Genomic DNA, 12,823 nt, shown 5'->3' on the forward strand with positions numbered 1-12,823 from the left:
GCCCTGCCAGAGTCATCTCACTTCTAAGCACTGTATTACCCAGTTTAATGGTAGTCAGTTCACACACATTAAAAGAAAGAGAGGTGAGTCACCTTGACAAGACTTTAACCTGCGGCCGCAGGCCACGCCCAGCTCGGTGAAACGAGCGCTTAGCTCGATGACCCCACCGTGCACCTTAAACTTCGACTATGAAACTTCACTTATTAAACAACGCATTTCCTCACTTGGCATGAGATGAGAAATGTGTTCCCTTATAGACTTCACCCCCATCGACTACATCAAAGAGACAAAGGGGTGAAAAGCCTGCACTTGCAGATGAAGACATAAAAAGCATGTCAGGTAGGGGACATATAACACTGACTTTCAGTGAACACTGGAAGGGGAATACATAAATAAGGCCAGGATCAACATGGGGAATGTATTGCGGAAAGCAGCAGCATCTGTCTTCTATACTCACGTGAAATAGTGCCAGGGACGCAAGGGGGGGGGGGTGTCTGGGACCAGCCATGACAGCAGCAGACAAGACAAACGACGCCTGATAAAGCTGGGTTTATGCAGGGACGATCCGCGGGGGACAACCACCGTATGAAAATAATAATAGCACCAATTCATCACGAGAAAGACACGCCGGGCCCATGGCAGCCCCCCTTCCCCTCCCCGCCATACAGAGAAGGCATTGGACAAACTAGAATGGTCTCGTCTACTAACAGCCTTACAAAGCTGTACATCCACTCAGCTTTAATCATAATACCATGTTTTGAAATAGCAACCTGTGCCAAATGTCTCCTGCTTTGAAGCAAAGTAACCATTGGGAGTGTTGCCCTATTTACGGGTACTCAATTGATTGACCTTGGAAGGATGAAGGACTGGGTCGGGGATACGGGGATTCGAACCTGCGACTGCATAGAACACACAGGCTGAAGGAAGCGCTTGTTTTGCTGATCTAGCTTTCCGCTTACGCATGAGGTGGAATTCTTGAGGTAATCCTTGAAAACAGTGGGACAATTTATGTTGCGTTCTTAAGCAAGTATGTCCATATTTTTTTTAGCTTAATTGTGTATGTATTGTATCACTGTAGACCCGGCAGTAACAGTGCGCTTGACAAACAACCCAGAGGGGGAGAGAGGGTCGGAGAGGCTTCACAAATAACCACATGTCAGGAGGCTTTTTCAAAATCGATGCCTGTGATAGGACTTAGAAAAGCCACCCTAGCGTTAGCAAGGTTATTTATTTTTATTTCATTTTTTTTATTGGGTAGTTATAATGCGCCTATACAGCAAATGGTGTTTCAAGGTGCAACAAAACAAAAGGGGGTGGAGGGATGAAGAAAAACAAAAACTGTCTGTCACAGCGACGCGCTGGTCGCTGTGGCACAGATGGAGAAGGACATCTCGCTTGCAGTGACGTTCCTTCCGCAGCCTGGAGTGCTGATCTAGACCATTCCAACATGGCGCTCGCGCGCCGGCTATTCTTTCCACGGCGGGAGTCACTCGCCTTGTTTCAACCCTCTGGAGTGCTCTCTCTTCTAGGGTGAGACGCTCATGCTTCTTTGCTATTCATTTACTTGCTTCTAGCCCTTCTTTCTACTTATGCCGGTACTTGCTTACCTGCTGCCTTCTTTACTGGATTATATACCCTCCTCCTTCCTTTGCTCCCGATTTTCCCCTGCTGACTCTCCATTACTCCTTGCCTGCTGCCTTCTCTACTGGATTCTATACTACCGCTGTGAAGGGGCAACAACAGGTTTTTTTTACACCGGATTGGCCTTTTCCTCGTCTTGGGGGGGGGCGCTGCCCTTCGGTTCCGTCTCTCTATACTTACTGCCTGAGTTTCAGGATACACCGTGGCAGAGGAGGAGGGTCATTCTTTTCCAAACTCTCAGAAACTTCGGCATAACCAAAAAAGCAAGACCATAATAACTCCCACGGAAACATCAGGTGAGAGACGTGAGACTGTCCTACTAGGCCTTGTGTCATTCGGATAGTGCAAGTGCAGTAACAAGAAGTGCAGGAGATTGGGAGAGGTGGGATGAGGTGCAGGTCAGAGCGGAACGGCCAAATGCTAAGGAGGGAAAGGAAGTACAGGTGGGGTGGGGAGCGTGCAAGTGCTGGGGGGAGTTGGAGGGCGGGAGAGGGTCCTTGGGCTAGGCGAGTGCTAAGGGGAGGCCAGGTGGGCGATTGCAAGGGGAATGCAGAGAGTGCAGGGGAATGAAGGTACACATGCTAAGTGCAAGGACGGGCTGGATGGGCTCAGAAGTGGTGCAGGCCGAGCCAGGTTAGTACAGGGGGGAGGGAGCCCAGTAGGGCAAGTGCAGATTTGAGGAAGGAGGGGTCAGGGTAGACCGAGGTGCTGGGGTAGAGTGGATGAGGAGGGACTGGTGCCCTGTATGAATCAGAAGGAAACCAGGCAGCCAGTCAAAATGTGGCAGAGGGGGACATTAGCAGGGGCGGGGGAGAGGGAAGGAAGAAGAGGAGGGTCTTGAGAATCTTCCGGAACTTAAGGCGATGCGGCTGAAGCCTGAGAGGGGCAGGGAGGACATTCCAGAGGAAGGCTGCTGCAGATGAGAGAGATCTACCCTCCACTCTCTGCTTGGAAAAGCATCTGATCTGCAGAACGTTGGAGCTAGAAGACCAAAGGTCTCTAGCAGGGAGGTATTTGGGGAGAGGGAGTTGGATGTAGCGGGGTCCTAGGCCCCAGAAAGCCTTGTGGATGATGCAGAGGGTCTTGAACTTGATCCTCACAACAATCAGGCGCCAGTGGAGAGATTTTAGGGCTGGAGAGTCCCTGTGCTTGAGGCCAAGGATAAGTCTCACAGTCCTATTCTGGATTAGTTGAAGGAGGGTGAAGGGAGGATTTAGGCAGATTGAGGAAGAGGCTGTTGCAGTAATCCAGCCTAGAGAGAACCAGAGCTCTGGAGACATTGAGTTTCTCTGGGAAGGTGAGGAAAGGGAGAATGCTTCTGAGGAGGTGAAGCTGAAAGTGGGCCTTCTTAGCGAGGTCAGCGATGTGAGGCGAAAAGGAGAGAGAAGTTGAAGATGACACCAGGTTTTTTTTGCCTCACAAGAGGTTAAGCGGAGGGGGCCCATGGAGGGCGGCAAGAGAGAAGGAGGGAGCTGGGGTCCCAATGAGAAGGATCTCAGTCTTACTGGCATTAAGGCAGAGATTGTTAGCAGTGCACCATGCCTGAATAGCAGTCTGACAGTCAGGAATGAGAGAGGAAGAAGAGGAGGCAGTGGAGGGAAGCTTGAAGGAGCGCTGTGTGTCATCCGCATAACACTGGAATTAAGGAGAGAAGGCCAAGATCAAATGGGCTAGAGGGGCACGGCAGATGTTGAAGAGCCACGGCGAGAGGATAGAGTCACAACTTCAGTTGAGCAAGCCACTCTCTTAAGTAGGGTTGACCAATCAGCAAGGCTGAATTAAAGAAAAAGGGGGTGCTGTTGTGCAGTACAGTTAACAGTCAGCAGAAGTTATAAGGAAAATATCCACTAAGGTAAGTAAAAGAAATAACACTATTTATTACAATACTACACAAAGTCACGCTGTAAATATTCCAAGGTAAGTAAAAATACTTAAGTACATATGTACAACTCACAGGTAAACCACTATGGGATGCACACTACTTTAGAATCACAAGCAGTTAATCAAAAAATAATTGCATTCATTAAAGTAGGGAGAACAGATGTTAAACACACATCAAAACATAAGCCTTATAATTATAAGGCTCTCCGCACCATATACTAAAACTTCAGAAGTCCACCCACAGCCTGTACTAAGTCTCTGGTTCTCTATCAGGTGTCCCATATGGTTCCCAGGGAAAGAGGTGAGTAGTTTGGGAGGGACCATACAGCTGGTGTAGTTAAGGCACTGAAGTTAGTTAGTGCAAAGCAGATGCAACAAGCGCAATAGGGGCATAAGAGACTTAAGTCATTTTCTAGCGAAAGGAGAAGCAGCCATCACTCCTGTGGCTCCTAAAGAAGTCCCACAGAAGTACTGACCCAGGTACCACCATCCTGGGACAGCCTTGGGTAGTGCTAAGGTAAGCAGTGCTTTGCGCCCAATAAAAGTCCAATAGGGAGGGGGCAGTTTAAGAAGTGATCTTAGGCCCCGAAACTCCTAGAAAGTTAATAACAATCCCAGTCGATAGTAAATCGCTGGGTAAGACATGCCTCACTGCTTTTGTTGCCAGGAACAGCCGCTGGTTTGCAGGTTCAATGGCGATCACCACTGGTCATCTCTAGGTTCCTGTGGAGACCTCCGAATGTAGGGGGGCACCTGGATTCAGTCCCACGACGAAGGAGGGGCCCTCAGGGAAATCTTCATGGATGCATGCCTTGAATTGAACCCAGGGAGGGGCAAGAGGCACTCAGCAACTCAGCGGCAGAACTGTGGTCTTCCAGCAGGCTTGCCTCCTGGTGTAGAGCAGCACAGTGGATTTGCAGCATCCTAGCAGAGCCTCGAGGATGCCCACAATGAGTGCCATCCGTTTGGCAAGCTGGAAGTCTTTGCAAAAATGAATGGCTGGATGCAGGCCTTGATGACAAAATGAAAAGATGCCTGCCCCCACGACTGAAAAAAGGCGGTGTTCCTTGAGCAGGACAGGTAACTGGTTGGTCCTACCAGTCAGATGGAGGAAAGCACCTTGCAGAGGTCATCCCTGTCGGTTAGAAGGTCGATGTTCGCAATGTAGTGGTATTGGCTGAGCCAATGCGGGTTTCTGCAGCTGTCCTCTGCCATCCCTCAGTCGTCTTCTTCTGGTCTTCTTCAGCTTCAGTGGTCGACTTGGTTCCTGGGTCCAGCTCGTCACCTTATATCCAAAATGTGTGCTAGGGGTGAACCCAGCTCACCAATAAGGACACTCTGAAACATCGAGACTTAGAGGTGGCTGTCTAATAGTGGACAGCCAGCATCCTAGAATCGGCCCAGCAACATCCAAGCCCCTGGAGGAATATGGATTGGGGGGTAGATAGCCTACCCCACACTTCGTACCACCACATACATAGGAGATCCTTTGTGGGCTTCTAGCAAGAAGCCCATCAAGGTGCATGAAGAAAGGGGATTGGTCAAAACCAACGACACAGTCAGCACCCTTAGTCCACGGTGGAGCAACTAGACTAGATGGTCCACTGCCACCAATATTCTTCAGACTAGCATTACAACCTCTAACCCTTCCTCCCCCCACAGACAAGGCCAGTGCATGCATTCAAGACACCAAGCGGTAGGATCCCTTTATAATAACACGTACTAAAAGTGCATTAACAAATAAACATTTGAAATGCTAACTAGCTATACAATAGTGCAACAACCATCTAGAAATTCATAACTAATTACTAAGTGTTGTTAAATGTACACATGTCCACTGGGTCTGCGGTAATTCTGATCAGAAAGAGTGTTGTGCCACTTAGTTGTGTCTAGTGCATACTGTTGAGAAACTGTCTGTTAGACCTTGTATATTTCTGTGATGACATGACTACTGCTCTGCAGGAGCACAGGGATGTGTAGTGATTTCTGAACGCCTACTCAGCCCACACCTCTACTAAACCAGCGGGGATCGCAATCAGCATGAGCGGTATAGCTCTATTGCCTTTTTAAGGTAGCATGGGCCGAGGGCAGGCTATACTCTTCAAGGGGGTGTGAGCCAGCATGGAAGCAACCTAACAATAAGAGAATGCTAAGTATCAAAGAAAAGGAAATTCTCAATCAAGATTCTAAGAAGAAAGGAACTATGGACTCCAAAAATGGGGAATTACACTGCCATACCACCACTCTTAATCCTGTGGTAATGCCATGGGACCGAGTACCACTTACACCCCGCTGAGGCAACCAACCTTTGGTGTAGGTTCAGTGAAGTGACAGCAAGGTCAGTCCTGAAATCGTTGATACTCGCTGCAGCCGGCCACGGCCCGCCACAACTCTCAGCAGATGATTCGTGGACGTCTGTGAGGAGTGTGAGTGGGCACAGACTCGGCGCCACAGAGGCCAGGCCTCTGCTTGGTGTAGGGGCTAGTGAGCCTAGGGTAAGAATCGCGTGTCACGGTCACCCATTGAAAGCCAGGCGGTGTCCTGAATGAGTCCGCCCCGCCAAGGGAGAATCTGAGGCCAGGGCAGACCCCACCAGGGACAGTCGGCTCGTAGCTTTGAAAGGTCTCCGGTAGCTGTGCATGGTGGGAGGTGGGCCATCGTGCAGAGTCAGGTGGCTTGGCTTGCAGGGCTCGCCGGTGTCTCCTACAGCTTCAGCACAGCTTGGCGGCCTGGGGGGCCAGTGCAGAGAGCCTCAGAAAGAGTTGTCAGAGATCCGTTACACATTGTGCCTTGCCCAAGTTTCAGAACCCCAAAAACATTCACAAGATTCTGGACCAACATTGAATTCCAGGAACGTCAAGATCCCTCTACGTCTGATAAATCCTTGGGGGAAATATATACATCTCTTAAGAAAAAGAGACATGAGGACATTGTCAAGGACCCAAAGGGTCAAATTAGAGGCACAGGATGCTTATTCATAAGACAAAAAGGATGTCTGGTTGCTGAGGTGTCACAGACGTCTTTGGACAATTGACTGCATTATCTCCATCATTATTGCTTTAAGTCTTAGGGCCTCATCACAAGTTGGGTGGTATGCCGGCGGTATTACCGCTGAGTTACTGCCCATGCTAATATCGTTACCGCCAACCGGTCCGGCTCTATTAGAGCCAGATCAAGGGTTGGGCGGTAACTGTAATTCCCCATGGGGTCCCAAAGGACCCCATGGGGTATTGTCGGCGCAATTAGCGGGCGCTAATAGCGCAGCGCAAATTGCACCCGAAAATGGGAATTTTTCTGGCATGTTTACCCCCAGCTCTGAGCTGGGGGTAAACACACCAGACCCATGTTTGGGCGGACCCTTAAATGCAGCAGTAATAGCGTTAGCACCGCATTTAAGGGATACCACCCAACTCGTGATGAGGCCCTAAGACTGGAGACACATGCTGGTTGGTTCATTTGCTGTGGTCATGGGACGGGTAACTGATGGCATGGTAGTGTGAATGATTTATCTTGTCCAAGTTGATTTACTGTTCAGTGATATGTTATTGGTTAGATTTTCCAATCTATATTGTAGGGGAGCTACTATGGTTTTGAAGCTGGCAGCATCAAACACTATGGCTCATACAACTTAAAATGTAATAGGCTAGAATGTGAATGGGGTGAATAATCATGTTAAGCTTACAAAGATCTTAAATGGTTTAGGTAAACAGCATTCTGACGCGGTCCTCCTGCAGGAGATACATCGGTCAGTGGAAGAACAAAAACTTAGAATGAAATGCAAGAGTCAAATTTTTGATGGCTTCTTAATTGGCCAGAAAAATTGTGTTGTTGCCCGCTTGATAGGTTGCAGTGTCCCTTTTGTGACAAACACTGTGTTGAGGGACACAGAAGGGAGGTGGGTGGTGGTATCCAGCTCACTTGGCTCTCGGACAACTCACTGTATAGGGCCCCAATAAAATCTGTAGCAGATTTATTTTTGAGGGGCTTGGTAGGGCCCTCGCTCTCTTTTCAGTTCATGTCATGGTGGGTGAGATTGGAACGCACTGTTAGACACCACATTTGACTAGTATCTCACATGTATTTTATTTATTTATTTATTTATTGCATTTGGTTATACACCCAAACCCTGAGATATCACAGCGTATTTAGAAGCATACTTAGACAATCTTAATGGTTACACAATAAGTCAAACGTAATGAAGACTTACAAGGACATCGGCTTATCACCATCTTCACAAAACCCAGGAGGAAATGGGATAATAAGGATGATGAAAATGGTAGCACGGATAGACAAGTGGAGGAATATAAATGTAAGCATTGAATAGCAAGAATTCTACATGATATTCGGCACAACACAAAACATTATCCAGGATAGATTTCCCATTGATTGCCTCCCAATGTTCTAATCAGGTGTTAGATTCCAGGACCCTGGCAGGAGGGCTCTCTGATAATTCTCGGATGCCTCTCCTTTATTCGGTGGAGGCAACCCTGAGACCAGATGTAGGGTGGAAGTACAATCTCTCCATCTTTAAGCTCAAGTTACATCGGACTGAGTTACATATAGCACTACATGAATATTTTGTTTTCAATTTAGATGGGGCGTTTCCCCGGATATTGCTTGGGATGCCTCCAAGGTAGCCATACGAGGTCTGGCCATAAGGAATGCATCACTCCGAAAGAAAAATTAAAAGGCTTAGTTGGTGTCTCCTGAGAACCCGCTTAGGACGCTACAGGCAACCTATGTTGCAGACCCCTCATTGTAATATTTTAGGAGACTCAATAATGCAAAATATGAAGTCAATAAAATATACCCTGAGAAGGCTCTTTTCATGCTTAAAAAAGCCAGGATGCCGAGTTTACAGCAAGGACAATAAAATGGGTCAGAAGTTACCATATATGATCCATAAAAGCCAGAAATCCTGCCATTTCCCAGCTATCCATACTGACACAAGTGATCTCACCAGTGACCAGGCACAGATTAACAGGGAATTTGCTAGCTTTTATACTAAACTGTATTCTTCAGGTTTCAAAAGCAGTGAGGAAGCTTGTGCCAAATACTTCCAAGACCTCAAGATTGCTATGCTTTCTAGTGAGAGTGCTAAAGAGCTGCTCCAACTGATGCGAGACACTACAGTAGCAGAGGTTATGGCCTCTTTGAAAACCAATAAGGCCCCCAGGGCGAGATGGCTTTCCTACTGAATACTATAAACAATGTTCATAAATATTAACACCCCACCTGGCAAAGCTTTATAATCATATTCTGGCATCAGGTTTACTCCAAGACACGATGAGACAAGCTCATACTTCCTTGATTCAAAAGCCAGGATGGGATCCACTGGTTTGTGGGAGCTATCGACCAATATCCCTTCTTAATACTGATTCGAAAATTCTTGAAGGATATTGGCTGCGAGAGTCCATAAATCCATTCACAAAATCCCTTCATCAGGACCAAGTCGGTTGCATCAACAACTGTGTATCCTCAAACCATCCGAGATGGATAATGCCTGTTATACATGTGTGGTGTACCAGACGAAGGACTCGGGCTACATGCGGTCATTATATATGAGTTTTATTTCAATAAAAAAACAAAACGCTCAACTAACCCTATCGCTATGAGAGAAGTTCCCTATCTAACAAAAGTAAAACTAAGGGTACTTGGTAAGTCCAAAAAATAAGTATTCATGTCTGAATTCTAAGTAGCTAACTGCCCCTATCACTTTAGAAAATACCAGGAGGCTTGCTCAATAGCCTCTGTATAGACTTGTGCCTAGCCCAATTGTAATTGACGTGTTCTCAGTCATAAAGTTATGTTATGATGATTTGTACCGCACACACCGCTGCCATTTGCATGGTCTGCAGACACTCAAGTGGCTCTGAAAGAAAAATGGGTGGGTTTGTTAGTGAGGGAAGAGGGATAGGATAGAGGTTGTGCTCTTGTGTTGGTGCTTGAAGAACCAGGAGAAGCTGATGTCTGTGTGTGTGAGATTTCTGGGTGTCTTTTGGTGTGTGCACTGTGCCTGTTGTGTCTCAAGGGGTAGCATCCAGTGGCTGTGCTGTTTGTTGTTTGGTTATGTGGAGTGGTTAGCAGGGGGTGTGCATACTTTTGTTGGCCCTTTTTGGGCATGTGTAGTGCGTGAGAGGTATGCAGGTGTGGATATGCGAAGCAGTGGTTAGTTGGTTTCTGTTTGGCTCTCGGTGTGTGGTTTTATTGTTGGTTCTTCAATCCGTATTGTCCCATGTTTAATGGGTCCCAGAGTATGGGTTTGTGGGGGTCACTTTTTTATGCTTGTCTCTGTGAGTTAAATAGCCAAGATTTCAGTGGTTTTCTGAAAGTCATTCTAATTCCGTTGGTACCGAGTACAATAGTTTCTTCTTCCATAGTTTTTGTAGATCCTTTTCACAATTTTAGTACCAAATCCTTTAGGAAAATCAACTATCCTCTGTAAGGGTGTCCCTCTCCCTCTGACAAGGAAAGAGTTTATTTTCAGAAAATGTTTCAATACCTCCAGGACGACTTGAAAATACATTTCTTTCTTTCCCACCTTCGCAGCATTGGCACTTCCCAAAGGTCTGTTAGCTCTGTGGTGAAAAGTGTTATCTCTTAGTATACAATTTAGCTTAGGGTTCTTGCCCAGGTGAATAACATCACTCCCCACGATGTATGCCCTATGCTGTGTGAAGGCATCATGAAGCAAGACACAGACAGCAGACTTAAAGTTCAAACAAAAGATATTTATTAACTTAAATGTCTGGATGGTAGAAGGCCTAACTTGCCATATACTAAGGTGGGACTTACCAACCTGAACAAAACTAAGGAACGTCCGAGTCAAAGAGTTCAACTTAAAAGTCTGTCTGTGTCCAAAACCTATCCTTGCCCTCACAACTAAAGCTAAACAATGTGGAGGGATGCCAATAATCAAAGAAATGGGGATCAACACAAAGTTATTCGCTTCTTCCAGCTCCTAGCTTCCCTTTCAGCTCCACTTCCCCAAGTTCAAGAAAGTTCCACAAAAGTCTCACAATTACCTTTCTCACATTCAAGGTAATGCAATTCCACACAACCCTCAGGGTTCACTTCCCCAAGTTCCAAGCAACACAGTTCGAAAGAAAAGGGTCTTGAGGCTTCATTCTCAAGACAATACTTGCAGTTCATCAAGTCTCAGGGTTCCCTCCCCCAAGACATTAACCTAGCCACGTGTACCTGTTTCGGTCTTTTCCAAAAGATTTAACACAACTCAAGGTCAGCCTGAACCTCTTTCTGGACTGCATCACCAGTTCACTTGCAATGCTTCTCCTTGGTTTATTCCACAATGTCTTTGGTTCTCACAGTTTAGGGCTCACTGGTCTAGGCGCAGTTGTCAGACTACAGGGTCCACCCATCACAGGTCACACAATCAGGATCCCTAGGTATTTCAGCCCACACAGATTCTTCTAGACTTGTCCCTGTGTATAGAGTCACGGTCCCTTAGTTTCTCTTTGTTGGCCTCTTGACTTTATGTGCAGTATTTACACTCTTCTGGGTTTTCCTGGCTAGCTCATTGGCTCTTCCACACTGTGTCACACACCTCTTGTCAGTCTTTGGCCTTGCCGTACTGCATTTACTGGTGGTGGTCTTGTTCATGTTCCACCTTTCTATAGCACTCTTTCACACTTGCGCTCTTTTCATAGGTTGCTTTCATTTGGGCACTTTCTCTTTGGATGTCCTCTATTTGCTTTGCCCACAGAGTTTTACTCAATTCCGTATTCAATTAGCTGAATTGCAAGGTTTCATTCAGTTTGGTTTTCAACAGCTATTGAATGTACTTAATTTCAGGTTTCCCATCAGTTTGTTATTCAATATGCATTCGATATGCTTAATTTCAGGTTTCCCTTCATTTCAGTATTCAATATACATGCTTAATTTCAAGTTTCCCTTTAGTTCGGTATTCAATATGCATTCAATATGCTTAATTTCAAGTTTCTATTCAGTTTGATATTCAATATGAATTTGCAGCCCACTAGGAGCGTCCTGGCTGTCGACTGCTCCTCCCTGACACTCACTGGTCCTTGGCGTTGTTCCTCGGCAGCTCCTGCTGCTTCCCTCGGCCTCGTCGGTCAGCAGGTCAGCTTCTGAAAGTGTTACGCTCACCTGGTCTCCTCAGGGGCGCCAAACGATGCTGGGCGTGGTTGCACTGCTCCTGGAGTCACTCTGGTTAATGGTCAATCTTGAGGGAAATCGCTCCTAAAATGGGCGAGGGGAGCAGTTAGGAATTGGTCTGGGTATGACCCCCACCGTCCCCTGCTCACAGTTCCCTCCCTGAGGGTTTGCTCTCACCTTGGATGTATGAACGATGAACTCTCTGTTCTGCTTTCCTTTGTTGCAGGGGTGCCGTTATGGATGCAGGCAGTTAATGGACCGAATTGCTTCACTGGTCCACGGGCCTGTGTGTAGAGTCCAGACCTGCTGTGACCCTGATTTGGCTTTGCAGTCTTAAGGTGAGTATAATCCTTAATTGCGTTATGCTCTGTCTCTATTCTCCTTTTCTCCCCGTGTTCGTCCTTCCTTTTGATTTTTTATTCTGTGTTCATCTCATGCCGAACTAATATACTATGTCTCTCTTATTTCCACAGTTGCAGTTTGTGTAGCGGGTTGCGGCCCGCCTTAGCCCGGAGATGAATGGTTGCAGAATCCAGAACATGCAGACTGGCAAGTTGACAGGTAAATTCTAATATGCAAGCGCTAGCATTGGGCGGTGGTGAAAGTGCGCGATGCTAACCTGCTGTCTCTTTGTTTTCTCTCATTCCGTCGTTACAGGTTGCGGTGGGCTCTCGGAGTGAAGATCGAGGGGACCGCCTGGGTGGTGTTCGAGATCCTTCAGATAACTTGCAGGTAAGCGCTAATATTATTCTTCTTGAACTGCTTTCTCTTCCAGATGGATCGGCGATTGTATACGGGACTGCAGATCAGGTAAGCAGAGCCGGACACAGTGAGCGTTGCACTGCAGGGATGCAGAATAACGCGAAGCTGGGCGTGGTTTATATAGCCAGCTGCACCTGAAGACCCAACCACACCCAAAACACTAGACTGCTTGGTCCAGTTTGGGAACAAGGCTGTAGGATAGGACTCCATGTTGGATTCTGGTAGTGTTCCTGATACGTGGCCTATTACTGTATTACTGTCATAAGCCTGGCGCCAAAGGCACCAGGACTGATACCAGATGTTCTTCCTCCAGACTTTTGGGGCTCGTAGGGCCATGTTTGAATGCTGTACCGCTCTACCCTGGGGGCAGTGAAGTGAAGGGTCATCAGGGGTACCAACCATG

At 47.0% G+C, this 12,823-nt stretch overlaps 1 protein-coding gene and 1 long non-coding RNA gene across 3 annotated transcripts in view; one reads left to right on the plus strand and one right to left on the minus strand.

The window, feature by feature from the left end:
- Positions 1 to 12,823, minus strand: part of GABBR1 (gamma-aminobutyric acid type B receptor subunit 1) — an 844,797-nt gene that overhangs the window by 580,662 nt on the left and 251,312 nt on the right. The window lies entirely within an intron of this gene.
- Positions 1 to 12,823, plus strand: part of LOC138521746 (uncharacterized) — a 123,128-nt gene that overhangs the window by 626 nt on the left and 109,679 nt on the right. The window lies entirely within an intron of this gene.

The sequence above is a fragment of the Ambystoma mexicanum genome, chromosome 13, assembly GCF_040938575.1.
Source record: "Ambystoma mexicanum isolate Mex_15411 chromosome 13, UKY_AmexF1_1, whole genome shotgun sequence".
NCBI classification, from domain to species: Eukaryota; Metazoa; Chordata; class Amphibia; order Caudata; family Ambystomatidae; genus Ambystoma; species Ambystoma mexicanum.